The sequence below is a fragment of the Lacerta agilis genome, chromosome 8 (genome assembly GCF_009819535.1).
Source record: "Lacerta agilis isolate rLacAgi1 chromosome 8, rLacAgi1.pri, whole genome shotgun sequence".
Taxonomy (NCBI): Eukaryota; Metazoa; Chordata; class Lepidosauria; order Squamata; family Lacertidae; genus Lacerta; species Lacerta agilis.
This window is the reverse complement of record NC_046319.1, coordinates 8208050-8231366: the sequence shown is the minus strand read 5'-3', so window position 1 is coordinate 8231366 and position 23317 is coordinate 8208050. Positions and strand designations below refer to the sequence as shown.

Below are 23317 nucleotides of genomic sequence, written 5' to 3'. Positions count from 1 at the left end.
GGGAGATATATTGCAATTGAAATTAAGGTACAAGGCGACAAATATTTGATTCTGGGACTTTATGCACCAAATGATGGAAAGTCAATTTTTTTATAAAAAGATCCATGACATGCTTTTGGACTATTTGGACTATAATATTGTTTGCCTCGGAGACTTTAATGGGACAGTTTCTACTTTGATGGATAGATCGCAAAGGACTAAAATTACAAATGAAGGGAAACTGCCCAAAACTTTCTTTGATATGGTAGATAATTTGGACTTGATAGATGCATGGAGACTGAAGAATCCAACAGAAACTGAGGCAACGTATTTTTCAGAACCACAGAGTCATGGTCAACGTTAGATCATATCTGGATTTCTAGAGCATTGGCACCTAAAATACAGAAGGCAGAGATCTGCCCCAAGACTTGTTCAGGTCATAATGCGGTACAATTGGACTTAAAACTTCTCCAAGGATTCCTTCAGATGGAGAATGGATGATGCGTTGCTGAGAGATCCCAAGGTAGTGGAAGAAGCCGCAAAGAAGATGAGAGAGTATTTTCAGATAAATTTGAACACACAAGTAGAGAAAAGAATTGTTTGGGACCAGTGGCGGAGTAAGGCTCCGCGGTACCCGGGGCTGCAAAGGAAACGCCCCGGGGGCGGGGCGTCGTGACATCACATTGTGACGTCATGACGCTCCGCCCGCAGGGCGTTTCCGGGAGTGCTGGCGCCGCTTCTGCAGCCCTCTTTTAAGCCGAAGAGCTCGCTTTTAAGCTCTCCGGCTCAAAAGGAGGCTGTGGAAGCGGCGATCCGATGACAGAGTGCGCCTGCGCGTGCAGGCGCACTCCGTCGTCGGGCCGTGCGCTGCCGCTCCCAGGGTGACGGAGGGAGCGGCAGCGCATGGGAATGGTGGGAGGGGCTGCCTCTTGTCACCCCCACGTGCCGCCGTTCGCTCCGTTGCCCCAGGAGCAGCAGCACCGCACACACTGTGCGCTGCTGCTCCCGGGGGGACGGAGCGAGTGCCGGCGCGTGGGGGTGACAAGCGACGGCCCCTCCTGCCACTCCCCACGCTGCCGGTCACCTCGGGAGCAGCAGCGCTGCACGGACGGGGTGCTCGCTCGGCCGTGCGCTGTTGCTCCTTGGGTGACGGAGGGAGCGGCAGTGCTTGCGAATGGCGGGAGGGGCTGCCGCTTGTCACCCCCACGCGCCGCCGCTCGCTCCGTCGCCCCGGGAGCAACAGCGCACGGCCGAGGGAGCACCCCGTCCGTTCAGCGTTGCTGCTCCCAGGGTGACCGCCGTTGCCTGGGGAGTGGCGGGAGGGGCGCCGCTTGTCACCCCCACCCGCTGCTTGTCGCCCCCACCCGCCGCTTGTTACACCTGTCGCCCGGGGGCGTACCGCCCCCACCGCACCCCCCTAGCGACGCCCCTGTTTGGGACGCAAGTAAGGCGGTGATGAGAGGGTTCCTTATAAGGGAAAAAGCTAAAAAGAAGATGGAACAAAATCTGGAAAAAGAAAGATTGTTGGACCAAATAAAAGAGAAAGAGAAGAAGCTAAGAGGTCACCTGAAAAATCAACAAATACAGAAAGAAATAAAGATCTTGCAGTCCCAATATGCGAAAATATTAAATCAAGAAATTGAATGGAAAATTAGGCTGATGAAACAGAAAACTTTTGATTCGGCTAAAAATTGTGGGAAAATGTTGGCTTGGCAGTTAAAGAAGAGACAGAAACTGAATACCATCACCAATTTAAAGATTAAAGATAAGAATGTGGAGAATCCTGAGGAGATTAGAAAATGTTTTCAGAAATTTTATAAGCAATTGTACAAAGAAGAGAAAGTAGAGGAGAAAGATATCAAACACTTCTTGGAAAAGAATGGATTACATAAAGTCCCAGAAGAGAAAGCAACAATACTCAACCACCCGATTACTATCGAAGAGATGGAGGATGCAATTAATAAGATGCAGATTGGAAAGGCCCCAGGACCTGATGGTTTGACAGCAAAGTATTATAAGTCCTTAATAGATTGGTTGATCCAGCCGTTGAAGGATGTATGTAATGGACTGTTGGAGGGAGGTAGGGCACCAGACTCATGGAAAGAAGCGTATATCACATTAATTTTGAAGCCAGATTCAGAAAAAACATTAATGAAGAATTACCGATCAATATCACTTTTGAATGTAGATTACAAAATCTTTGCAAATGTCATGGCCACGAGGCTGAAAAGAGTGTTGAAGGAATATATCCACAAGGACCAAGCAGGTTTTTTACCTGGAAGACATATGAATAGTAATACAAGGAATATTGTGGATATATTGGAAATATTGGAAAAGAAGATAAATACAGAAGCAGCACTGATGTTTATTGATGCGGAGAAGGCCTTTGACAATATCTCTTGGAGTTTTATGAAGAAAACTTTAGAAAAGATGGAGGTCGGCCAAAGATTTTTGAATGGCATAAATGCCATTTATAAAGAACAAAAAGCAAAAATTATAATAAATAATGTGATATCCTAAGAAATCAGAATTGAAAAAGGAACGAGACAAGGTTGCCCTATCTCACCTCTACTTTTTATAACGGTCCTGGAGGTCCTTTTGAACATGATTAGAATGGACAAGCAGATAAAAGGAATAAGGGTGGGAGAGAAAGAATACAAATTGAGAGCCTTTGCCGACAACTTGGTTGTATCCCTACAAGATCCTGAAATTAGTGTGCCTAAAGCCTTAGAGATAATCGATTCATTTGGACAAGTAGCTGGATTTAAGTTAAATAAAGCCAAAACTAAAGTGTTGACAAAAAATATGGTACCTATGCAGGTACAGAAATTGCAAGATCAAACTGGACTTAATTTTGTTAATAAGGTAAAATATCTGGGAGTCAATTTAACTCCTAAGAATCTAAACCTGTTCAAGGACAATGAGAAATTTTGGAATGAGATAAAAATAGACTTGAGTATATGGACAAGATTAAAGCTTTCTTTGATGGGCAGAATAGCAGCTATAAAAATGAATGTATTGCCAAATATGTTGTTTCTGTTCCAAGCACTTCCGATTATAGATAAGCTGGACTGTTTCAGAAGATGGCAAAAGGACTTATCTAAATTTATCTGGCAGGGGAAGAAACCCAGAACAAAATATAACATTTTGACTGATTCTAAAGAAAGAGGTGGATGCTCACTGCCAGACCTAAGAATTTACTTTGAAGTGGCAGCCTTCTGCTGGTTAAAAGATTAGTTCAAGTTCATCTATATTTTTTCTCTATATTTAAGTTTTGTATGTCAAAGTTTTTTTAAAGTTTTTTCTTTATTTTATTTTCTTTTTTTCTCTTCTCTTCTTTCTTTTTTTGTCAAATGATAATTTGTATAAATTGTGTAACTCTTAAAACGCAATAAGTTTATTTTTAAATTAAAAAATTAAAAAAAGAATTAAAAAAGAAAGAGGCATTTTGTAACAAAGAAATGGAAGAAAGTTGCTGCTGGGGGGTTGCCTCCCCCCTCACTTAAGAGGATGGTAGAGAGGCCTGCAAGGAACCGGACCCTGGGCGTACTCCAGCGACTGGGGGAGCTCCATAAAGCCTGCCTGTCCTGGGGGCGGGACCCCTAATAAAGGGGAAACAACAAAGGTAAGACCGACCCTTTGGGGGCGGCACTTGGGGGTGGGACCAGATTGTAGGCAAGCCCCCTTGTGTTAACATGACTGTTTCTACAGGGATGGGGTTTTAACTTGGGTGGATGCTGTTTGATTTGCAGGGTGGGGTTGTTTTAAATAGTTGTTAAATGTGATATGTTGATTTAGATTTTGTGTTTGTGGACTGGAGTGTTGTTTTGGGGCTTTTGTATTGTTTATCAGGGTACATACATTAGTCTTGTGGCTATTTTTATTATGTTTTTAATTATTTTAATTTATATTAAGTTCTTATATTTTTATTATGAATTTTGTGAAGTGATTTTTTAAAATCTTTTATAACTTGGTGTTGTGAACCACCCGGAGATTCAAAATGAATCAATAAAATCAACAATTGAAAACAACATCAACAAAAAACACAACAAGAAAAACAACAACAATGAAAAGGCTTCCTACCGCTATGTCCGGAGGGTCTTGAGGGCAGCACCACTCCTCTTGGTCGATCCTGATGGTGTTGATGTTCCTGGTGCTGGTCTAGACTGGATCCCGTGGAGAGCAGAAGATGGTATCTCTGCAGCACAACTCTGATGTTCACGTTGCCTTGGCCTGGCGCTACTGCGGATGTTCTGTCAGGAGGAGAAAGGGGCTCCTTGAGAAACGTCCCATCTAAACCGCCCACCAGACTTCCAAATAGCCCACCAGACGCCTCACTCACCTGGCATGCAGCTCAGGAAGTCCTGCGGGTAAGGTTCCCTGTGACCACAGCGGAGCAGCCTCCTCACAAGGCGCTGGACCCTGCCTTTCTGCCGATGTTCCAAGGCCCGCTGCATGATGTTCAGGCAGCTCCTCCCTGTCCGCCGGAGCCCTTCTTCCTCGTGCTGCTGCATCTCTTCCAGCCCTGAGTGGCAAGGGAGAAAGGTTGAGCAAGGAATCAGCTCTTCACAAGACAAAAACTTGCAATGCACCCCCACCGGAGCTTCTCCCAAGACCAGGGTTTGGGGTAGGGGAGTATTTGTGTGTGAGAGGACAGTGCAGACACATTCCAATCCTTTCTACACGTTCATCTTGTGGCAGCTCTGTCTGCACATACACCTGGGAATCTGCCTTCCCCTAAAGCCCTTTCTCAGCAGAAGTACCCCTCCCTGCCCTCCGTACGTCTCACTTACATGTACCATAGGATGCCATGTCTTCGGTCTGGATGAAACTTGCATCCCGGAAAGCCAGGTGACCTAGAGAGACAGGGCAAGAAAAGGGACGTCATCTCGGTGCAAAGCAAGCGGAGACAGAGGCAGCTCGGCAGGAGGACAGGTATGCTCTGATGCGTCTAGAGGCCTCCACCCTCGCGGAGCACTCAGAGCAAGATCGGGGTGCAGATGGACCCCTACCTAGCAGGTGGCCTGGGGACATGCCCATCCTCCCTGCCATCATTACCAAGAGGTTCCTGTCCATCCCTACCAGGGAAGGATGTTGCTTGACTTACCCAGAAGCAGAGCTGCCACCCTGGAGACGGCTGGCAGCCTGTTGGCCGACGGCTTGGTACATGTCAAGGCAGCACTCCGAAGGATGTTCTTGCTGAAGGTCTTGCTCTGTTGGCAAAGACAAAGGAGAGGTGGCATCAGACAGGCTTGAGAGTACTGCAAAAGAGCCTTGCACCCCTAAAGACATCCCTGGGCAAAGCTGCCAATGAAGCAGAGGGACCTTACCAGATGCTTGGCAGCCTGGTGGAGTGCAAAGTGGAGGCTAAATTTGTTGGGATGCGCCCACCACTTGACTTTTGGGGCTAGATGGGAAAGAGCCCTCCTTGCGGCCTGCAACACAAGAAGAGAAGAGGGTTAGAAATTGCCCTAAATTTTTTGGGGAAGCTCCTGAGAACAATCCTTCTTGCCTACTGCATAAGTCTACCTCCTTGGCCCTCACCTTGGCCACCTCATCCTCGTCTTCCAGGTGAATGAGGACGATGACCAGTTCATTAATGGCTTCTTCTTCTGTTGTTGTTGTTACGGGAAGCCTTTGGTCTCTGGCCCAGGCCCGAAGCAGCCCCAGATGTTGAATGGCTGATGCCCGGACAGAGTCATCCTCCTGTAGGCAGAAAACATCAGAGGTAGTGTTTCTCATCAGAGTAGTTTCCTTTCTCCTGTCCACCGGGTTGTTCTGAGGCTGCTCAACCCCCTATCCTCCTCGTGGGGGAGACTGGGGGCAGGGGGGACTCTCCCCATGTGTTTTCCAGATGCTCCCCCTGTCTTTCCCCTGTGTGTGATGTCATGTGTTCCGTAATACTCACATGGGCAGCCAGACCGCAGTAGGTTGCCGCCAGCATCTTCAGCTCTTCCTCTCCCAGCTCCCTGGAGAGATAGGCTTGGTCTACCAGGTTCATCAAGTCTGGGAGGACATCGGCTTCTGCACAAGGGAGGGAATCCAGCAGCAACAGCCGCAGAAGCGAAGGGTCCTACACAAAAGAGAGAATCTTTTCAAAGGTCTGAAAGGCCTTTTAGCAATGGCCCTGCAGCATTCTGTCAGCAAAAGAGTGCTGGGCCATGATTAGAAACAGGATCTGTACCCCCCCTCCCTCCCTCCCTCTGAGCATCACTTGCCATGTCTGATTCCAGAAGCAGGGATATTCCTCTGGCGCTGAGCTTCCGGACTTGCAGGTGGTCATGTTTCATCCAGGTGAGGAGCTGCTCCAGTGTTTCTTCACAGGGATAGACCTGCAGACGGCAGCTGAGCAGCTAAAGAGGCCCAAAGAGAAAGAAACTCTTCAGTGATGAGGCAGCTGCAAGGTCCAAATTCTGAGGAAGGCTGGTTGGGGAACCAAGGACACAAAGGGAGCCGAAGAACACAAAGCCCAACACTCGGCAGAAACCAAGCCAGGGCCTCCTTGCTGCACCCGTTTCCTCCCGCGTCAGTCCCCCTCACCTCGATGTAGATAGCTGCCGCTACTTGTGGCACTCCGGCAAACTCCTGGTCCTCGAGAGCAGCGGTGATGTTTTGCACCATGGGAGGGATCCACCAGCGGCGCTTTCCGACAGCTCTGAAACGGAGAACCAGGTCTTGCTAAGGAAGGGAGAGACACCGCAGGAAGCAAACAGGGGCACAGTCCCATCCCGTGCCCTGAGCTCTGTTTGCCAGACCATTGGGGAAAGTCATCGTGTTCTTTCTCTTACCTCACCATGGCAGACAACCCCTGGCTGAAATTCTCGGGGCAGAAAAGTTGGTCTACAATGGCCGCCTCGACTTGCGCTCCAGTGGTGCTGAGAAGGAGGTGCAGGACTTCCTTAGCCCCTCTGTAACAACAGCAAGGCCAGTTTTACCAAGAGGGTCATTGCCACACATTCAAATTCCTTCCCCCATACTTCCTCCCTAGGAGCCGCCTTAAGGAGAAGCTCCCTTAGAAAACCAAGTTGGACTGGAAACCCCCAGAGGCTGAAGGGAAAAGGACTCCATTGGCCCCTTTGCAAGACACTACTCACCTGAGGAACTCCTGGTCGTAGTGGAAGTTGACAACCACCCCCAGGAGAGCGATCAGCAGCTGTGGGAAGTTCCGCCGCACAGCTGCCTTGTATTCCTCCATCCTGAGGATGGCCTGCAACAAGCTGGAGAGATGTTGCTGCAAGAGAGAGAGGTACAAGTCACTTTCCCTGCTTTTCTGCAGAATACAGAAAGCCCTCGATATCACCCTGGGAAGAAGGAAGCCAGAAAGCAGGTGGTTGGTGCTTACCACTTGGGTGGGAGATTCCGCCAAGGGGCTTTGGTAAAGCTGCTCGGCCAGAAGATGGAGCAGTTGTTCTTGGTCGGCCGATGTTAAAACCTCCTTCCATACTCTCTTGCACTCTCTTTGAATGCAAAAACAAGAGCAGTGGTCAGATTCAAGCCTTCTGCTTGCTGCCATGCCCCTGAGAGAGGAGATAGCAGCAAGGGTATTCTGAGCAAGCTTCCCTGCAGCTTGCCAACCTTTCCCTTAGCCCAGGAGAACCTGGAGGGCTCCCTACCTGAAGGGAAACTGGAGGAGGTATTCAACCACTTTCTCCAGGCGCTGGTGGGACAAGATGGAGAAAGCGAAGACGGCCATGTTTCTGCCCTCCACTGTAGGCCCCAGGGTGATGTCGTAGAAGGCCTCCAGCAGCACCTCCACCTGTCAGAGAAAAGGAGAGGCTTGCTGGGAGAGTACAAGGAAGCGGGGCTGTCTGCAGGTGGATCCCTCCATCTCTCCTAGAAAGAGGGACCCTTGACCTCTGCCACCACAGCCACCTTCCTTCAAAGGTTCCCCCTCAGGGTCCTTGGGAGTATTGGAGCCAGCCAGCTCCAGGGAACCAGTTCCTCTGTCCATTGTGGGCCAAGAGAAGAAGCTTGCCAGTCTGCTCCCAGAAGGAGGACCCTTGGCTGAGGTTCTTGTCCTGACATTGCCAGGCCCCTCTCAACAAACACACATGTGTCCTGGCCACCCAATGGCATGCGGTTGCCTCCCCAACACCAAAGCGGAGATTCTTCTTCTCTCCTACCTTTGCAGACACCTTACCTCTACTGCTTTGCCGCTAAACTGCTTGATGAACTCCTGCAGTAGGTGGGAGATGTCTAAGGGGTTGAAGCTGCTCTCGACAACCAGGTCGCTGGACAGGAAGCACATGGCCTCCACGAGCTGGTCCGCAGGTAGAAAGGCGCCAAAGACCTGAAGCAAGAGAGGGAGGTCAGAGATGCCCACAGGGCAGGGCTGGGGAGCAGAAAGCCCAGGTGCTGTCTCTGTGGAACCCAGAACATGTGGCTTGAGAGACTGCTGGGCATTGTGTGACAGTGACTTACCCTGGCAAGAGAGTAGCAGTCATTGATGAATAATTCAGGAACCGGTCCTCCGGTGGAATTGAGGACCTTCTGAGCTCTGCTGATGAGCGTTTGGGTCCCTGACATTCGTGCCAACGTCTCTGCAAAGGAAAGCCAAAGGGTCAGTTCGGGTCTTGCTGACCCCACCCCTTGCTGGGATGCGTTCTTCCAGTCTTACCTTCTTTGCGCCGCAGGATGGGCAGAAGATGGCAGAGGGCCTCTGCGGCCTGCTGCCTGCACTCCGGGTCTGGATCCAGTGCGCACAGACAGGAGATAGCCACCAGTTGGCCAAGGGAGGATGCAGGAAGCGCTACCGATGGCTGAGAAGAAAACATTCCAAAACATTTAGCATTCTGTACAGAAAGAATCCATTCCTTTTTGACTTCCCACTCCTATTTTCTTCAGTAACTCACATATTCCTGGATCTTCTGCAGGAGGGCGGAAAGATCTCGGAGCGCCTTCCTTCGGACCATCTTCTTCTTCATCGTGGTGATGACATCTGTAACTGTGGCCTTCAGCTGGTCCTTGCTGAAGCCTTCGGGAGGAACATCAGCCGCATCCAGAGAACCTGTGGTTTGGATGCTGAGGGGAGAGAGAAGTAACACTTATGCAAAAAGGTTTTATTGGCTCCCCTCCTTCAAAGACCCCAAGCACCACCACCATTATTGGGGGGGGGGGGGTTAGCATCGCATTACCTTGGAGGAAGATCCTCCTCATCTTCCAGGCTGATTTCCAATATCTCGTCCTCATTGAAATCAATTCCCTGTCCATGAGAAAAGAGAAACAGGGAGTCAGAATGTGAGAAGTGGATCTGACCCATTCATGTTTTTGTGTTGATCAGGAAAGCACAGGCAAGGTAGGTTGGGAAAGAAACTGAAAATCTCTGTCCTCCATTTCCTTAGAAACCTCATTCTACGATCCATTAATTTAGAGCATTTGTACCCCTCTCTTAAGCCAAAAAGGCTCCAAGAGAGCCTTCCATGAAATCAAATGTATTTAAAGAACATACAGACAAAAAAGAAAAAAATACATATACTACAAATTACAAAACAAAGAAAAAAAAGAAAAAAAACAAACTTATAAGTCTTATGTTTGTATGTTTGTTTTTTCTTTTTTGTCTTTGTTTTGTAATTTGTAGCATGTATGTATTTTTTCTTTTTTTTCTGTATGTTCTTAAAATACCAATAAATTCTTTATAAAAAAGAAATCAAATGCAAGAAACTCCCTACTGGCAGACTTCTGTTGTAATAAAGAATCTGACCAACAGAAATACAACACACAAGGAAAGGGGGCGAGGAGGGCAGAGGAAAAGACAACTCACAAGCTCAGGCCCCAGGGTCTAGAATGCTGTTCTCCTCTCTCCCACTGAGGCAGCCTGATAAAATGGCTGCCGCCAGATGACAGTTGGGGGAGAGGAGGCCTGAGGGAGCTGGCCTGTCTCAGCAGAGCCCATGGCTCTGTTTCTCATCCGTCCTTCCTCCAGGAGCAGAGCTCCGCCAGGCCTCCTGTCTCTCCCTCACCTGCACCTGGGAGCAGCCCTTCCCTGTGATGGACTCTGTGGACAGATGGGCAGCAGGGCTCCCTGCATCAGCTCTGCAGGAAAACCAGCTCCATCCGGCACCCCCTTCACCTCCATTGGGCCACCCGCTCACACACTCTTTTCTTCTTCTGTTTTTCCCTTTCCCTCCAAACTATAGTACCACATAACACCCAGCATGTAGAAATAGCAATGAAGCCTCTCCCAGATTCACATGTACATAAATCAGATGGAATCCTCTGTCCAAAATAATATTCAATCGACTACAATATATGACAGTGAATTTTTGTCATTCCTTCTCCTATTCCAAAAACCTTAGCAAAGCTCAACCCTTTCTTTGACTTTGGATAGCTCTTTGCCCAACTTGGTGAGACCATTAATCTAGTTTCTAGAGTTAGGTCTACTGGCCATGGCAACCTCCACTTACCTCCAGGGGTCTTGGGGACGCCATCTTCTAATGTAGTGACTGAGCGAAGGTCACTACAGGCCACCTCTGCAGCCCTCGAGATGCTGAGGATGCAGGAAGATCTGTTCAAACGGTCACAAGTTCCGTTGCTAGGCAACGGCCCTGAGAACATGGAATTCCCGGCCTCAGTGCCAAGGTTCTAGGAGAGTCCGTGTGGCCTAGTGGTTAGAACAATGTTAATGCCCTGCAACTCAAGGGTGATATGTATATATTCTTTGAAATGTACACTTGAATACTTTTTCTCTTTTATGCTGCTTTGCAGACCCTCCTAAAGCAGCTGTCATCCATTTAAAAGAAGGTGAGACAAATCCTGTCCTTAGGTTTGGAAAGTCCAAATACAAGACTCCCAATGACAGGGATGTGGAGGAAGAAGGCAGAGGAAGAGCCCCTTTCCCAAGGCCGCAGGCGAGGCCTGAGATGTCCCCAGGCAAGTCCTGTCCTGCTGGGGCCAAGCTGCCCTTCCCCACCCACACCTCTTCTTGGGCAGAGATGCAGTAACTGACCCTGTAGGCCTTCATGCCCAACTTCAAGGGGGCTGTGGGGCTCAAGCCCCTCTCAGATTCCCCTGGGGGGCTTATGTGGGCCCCACAGGCAAGCAGCAGCAGGAAACAGAAATACGGCCTCGAACTTTCCTTGGAGTGACACACTGATAGGCTTCTGCTGTGCCTTCGGTTGCCACCTTTGGCAGACCCTCCAAATGTCCCTATTTTCCAGGGACATCACTGATTTAGCAAAGCCATCCCGGTTTCTGATTGGATTCTGGGATGTCTCGCTTTTCCTTAAAATGTCCCTCTCATTGGAAAAATGGCCTGGAGCGTATGGAGTTATCTGTTCCCCGATCCATCAGAAGGCAATCCTTTATAAGGAAGATTTTATTTTTTTAAAATGTTCAGTGTTTTATTATGATTTTATATATGTTGGAAGCTGCCTAGAGTGTCTGGGGAAACCCAGTAAGATGTGTGGAGTATAAATAGCAAAATCATCATTATGTAATGGGACACCCCTCTTTTTATCGGAGAAATGTTGGAGGTATTCTGTGATTAGGCAATATAAGGCCCTTATACTGTATTGGGGGGACTAAAAATTACTTCACCGGTTGCAGAAATGGCTTCAAAGCAATCCATTGCAATGATGAAAGAGAAGCGATCTGTAAGGGCAAACATTCCAAAAAGATTGAAAGGAAATGCGCCCACCTGCTGAATTTCTGCTTGCCAGAAGCACGTTAAATTTAGAAACCAGTCCAAAATAGAAGGAAGGGGGAAGAGATAACAAGAAATTCTGCTTCTCTTCCTCACAGAGCTTTGCCTGCAACATCCTCACGGGGTTCGCATAACCCCTCATCCCCCTGAGAGCTCCAATCTAGGAAAGTGATGGTGCTTTAATGCCCAGGGAATGACAGGTGGTGGTGGTGATTTCTTAAATTTACATGCCCCCCCTTCATGGGGGCCATTTTAGGGACAGAACCCTCAAGGGAGGAAGCCTCCTTTGCAGCCTCCATTCTAGAGGTGGATAGGAGCCCAGAGACCCCTTGGACCCCCAGCGAGAGGCCGAGGGAGACGGAGCTTTGCAAGCAGAGGCTGCTGCTCCAAGAAAGGTCTGGCTGCTTCTCTGGGAGCCATTGGCAGCAGCTCCGCCCACCCCAGAAGAGCCTGCTGGCTGATGAGCGCTATTGGCTAGTCTGGAACGTCAATCAGCCAGCTAGGGAGGGAGGGCTCAGCTTGTGAGGTGCCTAGTCAGGTAGGCTGCACAAGACAAGCAGGTTAGCGTGAGGGAAAAACTATTACATTTTAGTTTCTTATTCCTTCAAGAAAGTGACCAAAGGCGTCCCAAACGGAGCAGGGAACTCTGTGCGTCCAAAAGGGAACCAATCCGTCTTTGGAAGGCCAGGTGGCCATCCCAGCTGGGGCTTTGCTCCTGGATGAGGCCCTTCTGGCCCTAAGGAGTATCCTGACGGTCAGGGTGCCTCTCTCAGCCGGCTCTGTCCAGCCAGGCCTTTGGTAGTCCCTTGATTCCCAAGGAGGACCTCCAGGCCCTTCTGCCCTTCTTCTGGGAGAGGCTGGTTCTCCATCCTCGGCCACCTGGGCCTTGGGACCTCAGCTGGAGTCACCCAGGTCTTGGCAGAGCCTCCCTCCGTCTCTGCACAGCTTCTTCCTGTGGCGTAGACTCTCCAAGTGTCCCTCTTTTGCAGGGACTGTCCAGGATTTACAGAAGCCGCCTCGGTTCCTGATTTGACTCCAGAATGTCCCACTTTTCCTTAGGACGTCCCTATTTTCATCAGAAAAATGTTGGAGGGTATGGAATTATTTGACCCCTGAGCCAAGGAAATAAGTAACTATACAGCCTTTAGAAGCAATCTGATGGAAGCCCTGTATAGGAAAGTTGTTTAGTGTTTAATGTTTTATTATGTTTTTATATATGTTGAAATCAGCCCAGAGTGGTTGGGGCAGCCCAGTCAGATGGGCGGAGTATAAATAGTATAATAATAATAATAATAATAATAACAACAACAACAACAACAACAACAACAACAACAACACGTCTGTCTTTCTAAGAAAGAAATGTTGGGGGGTATGCAATCAACCGAGATGGAAATACACAAAGGGGGGTAGTGTTTGTTTGTGTGTGAGGAGGAGGAGGAGAAAGAGGCATGAAGGAATATCTGGGCCCTTTCTTGCAGCACTGGCCCAACTTGTTGATGGGCAAATGTGGAGCCCTAGAGCTGTTATTTTTGGGGAGAGGGTGGCATGGGGTTGGGGGGATACGACATGCAGCTGCTTTGCAGTTTGTTTTGCATGCAAGCACACCTTCCCTTCAATTCCCATTACCCACCTCCTTCAGTTACTAGTGTCTTGGGGTTAGGGTTAAATCCATTATGGGTCCGAGAAAAATGAACGGAGGCAGGAACCAGGGAAAACCAGGCAGAACTTAATTTTACTCTTTCTCACCATACATGTTGAATGGAGGTGAGGACCCAGGACAAGTGTGTGTAACAACTTTTAAAGACGTGAGAAATTGCCCATAAGAAGAAGAATTTATTTTTTACACCCCGCCCATCTGGTTGGGTTCCCCTTAGCCCAGAGGTTGGCAACCTTTTTGAGTCCACGGCTCCTGTGACCAACTTCATTCTTTCTACAGCAGCCCTGTGAGGCTCAAGAGCCCAGCTATGTCACCCCTTGCCAGCAGAGCTGGCAGCCTCTCGTCCTTTTTCGAACTCGTTCCCTTGTGGAGTGTTCCCACTCCCCTCTCCTTCGGAGTCCTCTGAAAGGGGGACAGAGGCCAGTGTTGCTCGCAGCACCCTTGACCACCATTCAAGGCACCCCAGGGTGCCACAGCACCCTGGTTGAAAACCACTGCCCACCCAACAAGCATCATACCTACATCACAGAAAGAGGCAGTCTTGTCTCCTGGCTTGTCTCTTGTCATGATACCTGACAATGCTTGCTGGTTGCCCTTTCCTGGTCAGTTTGGGCCATTCCCTTGAAATGGTAAGTACCTCAGTTCTTGAATCAATTGTCACAGATCTACCCCTATTTATGTGAGAGGTTTTTAGGTTTTGAAGGAGTTGTATGTGAAAAGAACTGACGATTTTTCCTTCGGCCATAGAGTAAATATCTGGGGTCATTAAGACGGTCAAGATGGCTTCGGGATTGCTCTGTAAACTCAAATCTGGTTTCTTCAGGGAATATATTATAATTTTTGAATGGTGAAGGATTGGTTTTCCTTTCGGTGTGTGTCTGAAATGTGTGTACCTTAAGATTTGTGTAACAGTCATGCCAACTTCTGTTGCCCAGCGCCTGCAAGTCCCCTATTGTGACATCATAGAATGCTTGCAGTGTTCTTGTTTTTTTTAAATAATAAAACCCACCAGCATCTGCTCATCAGGAGCAGAATTGAGCAGCTTCTGTGTGTGGAGTGGAGTGAAGGGCTGTTTCTCAGAAGAGGAAGCCCTGAGAGAGACTAGGGTTCAAATACCTCCTTACTCAGCTATGCAGCTCACTGGGTGACCCAGGGCCAGGTTGTGGGGATTAAATGAGAAGGCAAGAACTTTGTATGTCATCTTGAGGTCCTTGGAGAAAAAGATGGGATATCAATTCAGACACCGTCAGAAGGTGGTGGACTCTCCTTCTTTGGAGGTCTCTTATACAGAGAGGTTGGGTGGCCATTTGCAAGGGATTCTTGAATTGGATTGCAGGAGATTGGACTAGATGCCCCTTGGGTTTCTTTCCAAATCTACAATCCTATGATTTTGTTTCAGGGTCATTTTGTTGGTTAGATTGGAAACCACTTTGGGACTACTCACTCTGAGATGCCAAGTTGGATATAAGCGCCGTAAATAAGAAAAGAGAGAGACACAGCGTCCTGTGAAAGACCCCAGGCAGCTGGCAGAAGGCACACATCTCCACTGAACCAGACTGTCTTACGTGAGGATATCCACCCCAGCCTCCCTATGCCTCTGCAAGGAGAAGCCTTTTGCGGCGGCAACCATAGGGGGTCCCTTGCAAAAATCGGAAGCATTAATCACTTTTGCTTCCCAGAATATGTTGATCGTGCTTCATGCTTTTGTACTCATGGCTTTTTGCTGCATATATTCGACTTAGATATTTTTCCAAAGGCACAGGACAGTGAGAGAGGGAATGGAATGCAGGCTCTGCGGAAGCAGATAACATCAAGGAGGGAGCCAGCAGGCCCGGCTAGCAGAACAGGGGTTTGCAACCAATTTGGCAGCCAGAGATGGGGTGGCCGAGCAGTGCAGGTTAGATAACGTGGCAAATGCTCCTTTGTTCAACCCTATTTCCCTAGGATGCATTTTTGATACGTGAACTGTGATTTCTTTCTGTACCTTACAGACCCTTTTTCTGACCTGAGAAGTCAGGGCTCTGTCCTTATTTATTGAGCTGAACACACCTGCGTTCTGCCTCTAAGAAGTCTGACTCCCTTTCCTTGGTGGTGGTGGGAAACTGGAACACCTATCCAATCAAAGAACAGCCTGGATTTCTGCAACAAATGGGTGTGTTGGCCAGGATTTCCTATGGGACCACCGTACAATCATCAGACAAGATAGCCTAGGCCTCTGTGGTCCAGACCGACTTGGCCATGATGTTGCTGTCGCCACAGGTCAAGGGCATGAGCCTGCGATATCTGGGAGGTTTCACAAGGCATATTCCAGAGGACTCGGAGATAGAGGCAGAGGGAACCTGGAGGCTTTGGGATGAAATTGCTGTTAAGCACTGGACGCAGTGCCGACTGGAGAGGGTGAGTGGCCGTCTGAAATTCCCAATTCTCTTTGATGAGAATGCCTGGTTTCTGCAATTGCATCCGATTCTGTTCTGTGGTCTGGTTTCTGGTGGTTTCTGTGGTGAACTTGTCTTTGTGGTAATAGCGCTCTCTGATATCTGGGGTACCTCCCTCTCCAGTTGAAAACGGTCCTGAGAGACCAGGAGAGAGCCTCTGTCTGTAGATGACAGAAAGGTGTGAGAAAAAGAACAGCCTACACATTAGGGTGTAAGAAATGAACTTTTCAAGATTCAAAGGAAATGGTGATATGCATGACCTAGGACTGTTTTGACTTTGGCAGGATGAATAGTCAAGGACCAGGTCCAAAAGGTGGGGGAAATTAAGGGTGTGAATTAGTGAAGGGAAAGTTAGAAGGTCTGAGTCGGTCGGTGTGTTACATTAAGGTGTAAGAAATGAACTTTTCAAGATTCAAAGGAAATGGTGATATGAATGACCTAGGACTGTTTTGACTTTTCATTGAGAAGAAGAATGGAATCCTGGTTGTCATTTATGAGACTGGCCATTTCTAGAGTCCCGTGAAATCCATTTTACTTCACCAGGAAAATGGAAAGGTCACCTTAAAAGGACATGGGATCCATTCCCATAAAGAGATTGTGGCAGGATGTGATGTGGAAAACCCAAAGCTTGGTTACAAGAGTGCAGGGAAGAAAATGTCAATTCATCAATGGCAAAACTTGCAGGATGAATAGTCAAGGACCAGGTCCAAAAGGTGGGGGAAATTAAGGGTGTGAAGTAGTGAAGGGAAAGTTAGAAGGTCTGAGTCGGTCGGTGTGTTGTGGCAAAAGGGGTAAAAGATCGCAAGAAAGTTTCCTGAAGGTGCTTGCAGGATGGTCAGAAGACAAAATCTGAGGTTATTAGATAGAAGAGTCAGGAAGAAGCAAAGTTTCTGAAAGAGTGATAAAGTTCAGAGTAGAAGGCCTACAGGAAGTCCCAAGTGTGAAGAATATTTTTCAGCTTGCATTTCGTTGTGAGTTTGTACCTTACCACAAATTATTCCAAAACACGAGGAATGTGCTCAAATGCCAAGTCATCTTTTTTGAACTATTTCAAACTTTGAAGTCTCTATCCGAGAAATTGGAAGCGGAAATGAACATTAATGAACTGCTACCAGCAGGTTGAGAAGCATTGACATTGATATGTGTGTTTGATTAACATTGCTTGCATTGCAAAGGGGTTAGACTGGATGAGCTTTAGGGGTTCCCTCCAGCTTTGTAGATGCATGATTTCATGATGCCAGGCAGATTTGATCAGAGAGCTAGTTGAAAAAGCCAGTTGGGATTCTTTAAAAAAAAAATTAATAAAAAAAATTCAATACATACAAATCAATCAATACCATCATACAAATTCCCCCTTCCCCCCCCCTGGACTTCCCCCAGCTTCCCCAGCTGCTTTCTTAATTCACCTCCAAATTACTTTTGCATATTGTACATTTATAGATATTACCCTCCTATTTTTCAAATTCATATTGCCAACAAAGCTTGTGTATGTTTATTCCAAACCTGCCAATGATTCTAATTCTCCTTGTTGTTTTTCAAATATCTTATAAAAAAATCCCATTCCTCAAAATCCTGATGGTCCTTTTCACGCAATTTATTTGTCAATTTTGCCAATTCTGCATACCGGCAGTTCATTAATTTTTCTTGCCATTGTTCCTTCATTGGTATTTCCTCTTTCTTCCATCCTTGTGCCCGCAAGAGTCTCTCCGCAGTCGTAGCATACATAAATAAACTTCTTATTTTCTTTGGTATATCCTGTCCTAATATTCCTAATAAAAAAGCTTCTGGCTTTTTAACAAAAGTCCATTTGAACATTTTTTTTTTCATTTCATTATAAACCATATCCCAATATTTTTTTTAACTTCTCTACATTCCCACCACATATGAAAAAAGTCCCTTCTTTTTCCTTTTCAATGCCCAGCCGCAAGGTTCCAAATTATCCCTTGGTCTTATTGATATATGAACAATAACATCTTTCCACTGTCGCAGAACCCGAGATTGAAAGTGTGGATCCTATTATCTGGACAGAATCTGGGGATGGCTTGAACTGTTACAATCACCCCTATCAGAATTACCGGTAAGTTGGAATCTGGAGTGTTGGTAGACTGCAGGAGCCCGGCATTCTGAAGCTCTAAGTTAAGAACAGAACGGGAACCTTTTAAATTGACAGTTATAGCCTGTGGATGGCTTAAGATGGATCCTCCTCCTTCAATTCTCCCAACTTATAGGAGTTGAAACCAAGTAAAAAAAGAGAAGCTATAAAGTCTCAAGGGAGAAGGCTCCGGTTTACCAGAAGCAAGCAGCATTTTAGGGAATATTCTTTGTTTATTTTTAAAGTATTTCTTTATTAAAGATTTTCTTGATTTGCAAAGGTAGGTGCAATGTTTCTCTCGTATCCCCCCCCCCCCATGTAACATTTTTACAAATCATTTTCATTTGTTGAGACATTAGGAAGGAAAGGGGGAAAGAGGTGGGTGGGATGGGGAGATGGATGGGGTGGGGTGACGATGTTTCTATTTTACTTAATATATGTAAGGTTTGGTGTCAGCGGTTTGTGCAGGTTCTCTGTTGTTTGCTTGCGCTCCTTTGGTGGTGAGAGAGGTCGGGGTTGGAGCAGGGTGTGATTGTTCATTTGTGGTTGGCTGTGGTGGCCTTTGGTTTCCTGTGTGAGTGGGGTGGGTGAGTGTTTTTGATCAGGTTAGCCATATTGATTTGTATGCTGTCGGTAGATTTTTGTCATTGTCTTGTTGGGGTGTGTGTGTGATGAAGGAGAGCCATACCGGGGTGAAGGCGTCTTCTTCTATTTGTCCCCGTGTCAGTTTCAGCTTAAGCAAGGAACTTGTTTGCCAGCTTTGACATGCCCAACCTGAGTTCTCTAAGGTCCTGAGAGCATTCTTAGGACTTTGCTGGATTTGGCAAGAATTGGATACCAGAAATGAGGGGAGAAGCAACACAATACAACACATTAACCAAGAAGGGATCCTGGGTTGAATATGGACGATAGAAATGAGAAAAGCCTTTGAAGACATGCCTAGCAGAACCACCAGTGCTGGCATTGCCCAGTCCTTTTCAGTCCTACAGATCGTATGTGAATGAAGTGGAGGCTGTGGGATGGGGAGTGTTGGTACAGAGAGGAGAACCCCATTGGAGGACAGTGGAAAGTCTTGATTCTGTGCCCAATGATGGCCAGCATGCCTTTGGGCAGCAGCAGCAGCAGCAGCAGCAGGATTTGTCCTCCCTGTGCAGGAGGCTCCGAACATGACTTTGGGAGGTGATGCGGGTGATTATATTTTGCATGAAGTGCCTCCGATTCTGAGCACCAAAGGAAAAGTTTTTTCGTGGCCGAAGGAACCCAGCTTCATGGCCGAAGGAAGGAGATATTCAAGATTCGCTGCGGTTGCAGCAAAGACAATCATTACCCAAGAAGGACTACTCTCTCATTTTTCTTTCTTTGATTATTTTTATTCAGTTTATAAGAAAAACAAACAGAACAAATACAGAATCAAACCAAAAGACCTATTTCTCTTTTTAACAAGAATATTATTTATTCATTTTTTACAAAATGATTTTTTACACATTTTAACATAAACCATAGTGTTATCTACCCTTGAATACCCCAGATTTTGCCTATCCTATTCTATACATCAGTTTTAACCTATCTAACTAAAAATAGCCCTGCTTGCTGTTTTAAGTCCCAAAAGAGTCAATAAAAAGTGTCCAGTCCTCAAATCCACTGCCAGGTGGAGGAGGGTCAATGTTGCAGATGTCGTCCTCAGGGCGGCTCCTTTCCCGGCTGATGATATTCTTGTGGGGGTCTTCTTTTCTCCGGACGTCTGCTCCCAGGCTCCAGCAGATAGGCCGCCGTTTCCCATCGTGGTTTTGTTCCATGCAGGAAAGAGAGAAAAGAGACTGTGTTAGAAAGGGTATTAAACCTCATTAATGTTAGCCCCTCTAGTTGCCCCCAAAATAATCCCCGCTGCTGGTGAATGAAGAATTAAAAAAGAAGACTTCCGGTTCTACCACTGGTTGCAGTCAGGTGCACTCTGAGGAACTTGAGCCCTCGGAGCATCCACTGGGTTAATAGGGGGTAGTGGAAGGCAAGCGCACCCCCAAAGAAAAAGGGCCAAGAGGCGATCCCGGTCCCAAAAAATCGGTGGTGCCTGTAAGGGAACCTTGCACCCCTCGCCCACTGAAAGCAGCAGAAAGCGAGCAGAGGGAGGGGGGTTGCAAGGCACGGAGACGCGAAAAGAACAACTTACCCGGTGAGAAGCCTCGACCCTGGCGCAGCCGTGACGGTAAAATTTTCCTTATTTACACCTGAACTTTGATTCGGGACGTTTGGGAACAAAGCCTTTTCTTGAAAAAAAAGAAAGCCCCCTCCGCAGTATTCAAAAAGTCGTAAGGACAGTAAATGAACAGGGGGAAATAGATAGAGCAAGCAGAGAGAGGCGGAGTTTTAAATTAAAAATAGAAAATCATACAAATGAACTTTGCCTATAAACCAAATGAAATAAAAGAAAATAACAAAGGAAAAAAGTTGCAAGCCATCATTATTGGAGTAAGATTACCGAGTATACAAACAAATTGAACCCAGAGAATGGAGATACCTGTAGAGTGAAATTGGGGATAGAAAAGAGAAAAAGCTAAGGAAAGGAGCTCCGCGGAGAGCAAACAGCAAATAGTGGAGGGGAGGAGAAGAAAGGAATGAACCGAAAAGAATAGAGAGGCACTAAAATGGCGGATACCTCACATTAGAAGTGACTAAGTGACAAAGAAGTAGGAAGTAAGAAGGAAGTAGAACAAAGAGAAACACGCAAAAAAGAAAACACCATTGGGGCATAGTGCAAGATACAATGACACCTAGTGGGAACTTTAAGGAAAGACACATACAGAATTGAAAGCTTCACCTTCCAAAGCAGCAGCGCCGAGTGGATGAAAGGAGCATTACAGCAGTGCTGGGTAAAAAGTCACCAGAGAATGAATGGGAAAGCAAAAGAATTAACAACTTTAACACAAAGGAGAAGCTCTACGGCAGGCCAGGAAATGGATCTGAAAGAACTTATTTTGAGTTTAAAAGAGGATATCGGGGAAGTAAGAAAAGACCTTGCAGAAATTAAAAAAGAGATGAATGAGAGAATAAAGAGTTTGGAACAGAAAGTGGAGAAACTTGAATAAAAAATGGATTTGAATGAAAAAGAAAAAGGAGAATTAAAACAACATCTGAAGGAAATAGAGATGAAAAATAAAGAGACAAATGGAAATAACAACAGAAATCAAATCCACAGCAGATAACAACACTAAAAAAATTAATGAAAGAAAAAAGAGAAGGGTGAACAGAACTGGCCAAAATAAGAGAGGAGATGAAAATATGTAGGGTGACACAAGAAGCTGAAAGCGGCGCTCTTGCTATGATGCAAATGCAACTTAGAGATAAGATATTGAGATTGAGAAACATCCCTGCAAAAGAAAATGAAGACACAGCCAAAATGATAACGGAAGAATTAGCAAAATGGCTGGAGGTGGAAGAGATGGAGATAGAAGAACGCATGGAAAAAGCCTTCAGAGCAGTGGCGGAGTAAGGCTCCGCGGTACCCGGGGCGGCAAAGGAAATGCCCCGGGGGCGGGGCGTCGTGACATCACATTGTGACGTCATGACGCTCCGCCCCCAGGGCGTTTCCGGGGGTGCCGGCGCCGCTTCTGCAGCCCTCTTTTAAGCCGAAGAGCTCGCTTTTAAGCTCTCCGGCTCAAAAGGAGGCTGTGGAAGCGGTGATCCGCACTCCGTCGTCGGGCCGTGCGCTGCCGCTCCCAGGGTGACGGAGGGATCGGCAGCGCGTGGGAATGGTGGGAGGGGCTGCCTCTTGTCACCCCCACGTGCCGCCGTTCGCTCCGTTGTCCCAGGAGCAGCAGCACCGCACACACCGTGCGCTGCTGCTCCCGGGGGGACGGAGCCAGCGGCAGCGCGTGGGGCTGACAAGCGCCGGCCCCTCCTACCACTCCCCACGCTGCCGGTCACCCCGGGAGCAGCAGCGCTGCACGGACGGGGTGCTCCCTCAGCCGTGCGCTGTTGCTCCTGGGGTGACGGAGGGAGCGGCAGCGCTTGGGAATGGCGGGAGGGGCTGCCGCTTGTCACCCCCATGCGCTGCCGGTCGCCCCGGGAGCAACAGCGCACGGCCGAGGGAGCACCCCGTCCGTGCAGCGCTGCTGCTCCCGGGGTGACCGGCGTTGCCTGGGGAGTGGCGGGAGGGGCGCCGCTTGTCGCACCCACCCGCCGCTTGTCGCCCCCACCCGCCGCTTCTCGCCCCTGTCGCCCGGGGACGTACCGCCCCCACCGCACCCCCCTAGCGACGCCCCTGCTTCAGAGTGAACTCAAGGAAAGCAAGAGCTAACAACTATGGCAATAGATGCTGAAAAGGCTTTCAATAACATATCCTGGCTGTTTTTGACTAAATTATTGGAAGAATTGGGTATTGGGGGAAAAATTCAAAGAGCAATTAGAACTATTTATCAAAACCAAAGGGCAAAATTAATCATAAATGGAAGAACGACACGGGATATAAAAATATCTAAGGGCACAAGGCAGGGTCGTCCCTGTCACCAACATTATTTATAATAGTATTGGAAGTATTATTGAATAACATCAGAAATAATGAGGGCATCAAAGGTATTGTGATAGGGAAAAAGAGATACAAGACAAGAGCTTTTGCAGATAATGTAATTGTCACCATGGAAGATCAATTGAATAGTATCCCCAAAGCATTAGAAACAATAAAGGAATTTGGAAAATTGGCCGGATTTAAGATTAATTATAAAAAACAAGCATCTTTGTTAAAAATATGGAATTAGAACGAAAAGAACAATTACAATTACTAACAGGAATAGAAATTAAAAAGATCAAGATCAAAGTAACGTCAAAGGAGCTGGAGCCGCTTAAGATTTGCTTTAAAGTTTAGCGCTGATTTTAGAGACTGTTGAAACCCCGGTTTGGGGAAAGGCTGTGACATTTTATTGCTTTCTTTCTGTGGATTTATAATTTTACAAGAAGACACCGCTCACCCTCTGGATTAAGGAGTCCGGGTCAGTTAGCGGGCGGCGGATACATTGTATTATATTGCTTCCGACTTATGTTTCCAACTGGCTACTTTGGGTTTCCTGCTACTTTTTAACTTGGAACTGCTTAAGTTGCACTACAATTTGGATTTTAAGTAACAACTGACTTGGATTGTTTGGTTTGGCTACTTTTCTTGACTTTGGAAGACTTTTCAGAACTTTTTGAACTTTAAGTGCCTAAGACTGTTGTGAGACTGTGGAGCTGGAATTGCAAGGGGACTCTTGTTTTAAAGGAAGTTGCTGGGTCTGCTCTGCTCTTTGTTCTCTGACCCTGTCTTGTGGCCACCTGGTGTTTACTTTTAGTATTGTTTTGGGTCTGGCTCACTGTGACTCATTGAGACTGAGGTGACCTTGAGTCCCCAGCTGCAGAGTGTTGTGGAAATGCAAGAGATAACTCCGACTACAAGGGCAAGAACAAAAAAAGAGGAGCAAAAGAAAGAAATCAAGAGAAAAGCCTCTGTCACAAAAAGTATTGAAGAGCAAATGCTTGCTGCTATT

General features: G+C 47.2%; 2 long non-coding RNA genes across 2 annotated transcripts; both read right to left on the bottom strand.

Annotated features, from left to right (window-relative positions):
* Nucleotides 1-4136: 4136 nt before the first annotated feature.
* On the bottom strand, nt 4137-4465 carry LOC117052182. The gene is made up of 2 exons (XR_004427224.1): nt 4322-4465; nt 4137-4232 (listed from the first exon to the last, which is right to left on the bottom strand). It is a non-coding gene; the product is annotated as an uncharacterized LOC117052182 (long non-coding RNA).
* A 613-nt stretch (nt 4466-5078) lies between these two features.
* LOC117052176 lies at nt 5079-5602 on the bottom strand. Its single transcript, XR_004427222.1, has 3 exons — nt 5524-5602; nt 5310-5414; nt 5079-5192 (listed from the first exon to the last, which is right to left on the bottom strand). It is a non-coding gene; the product is annotated as an uncharacterized LOC117052176 (long non-coding RNA).
* Between the last annotated feature and the right edge of the window lie 17715 nt (nt 5603-23317).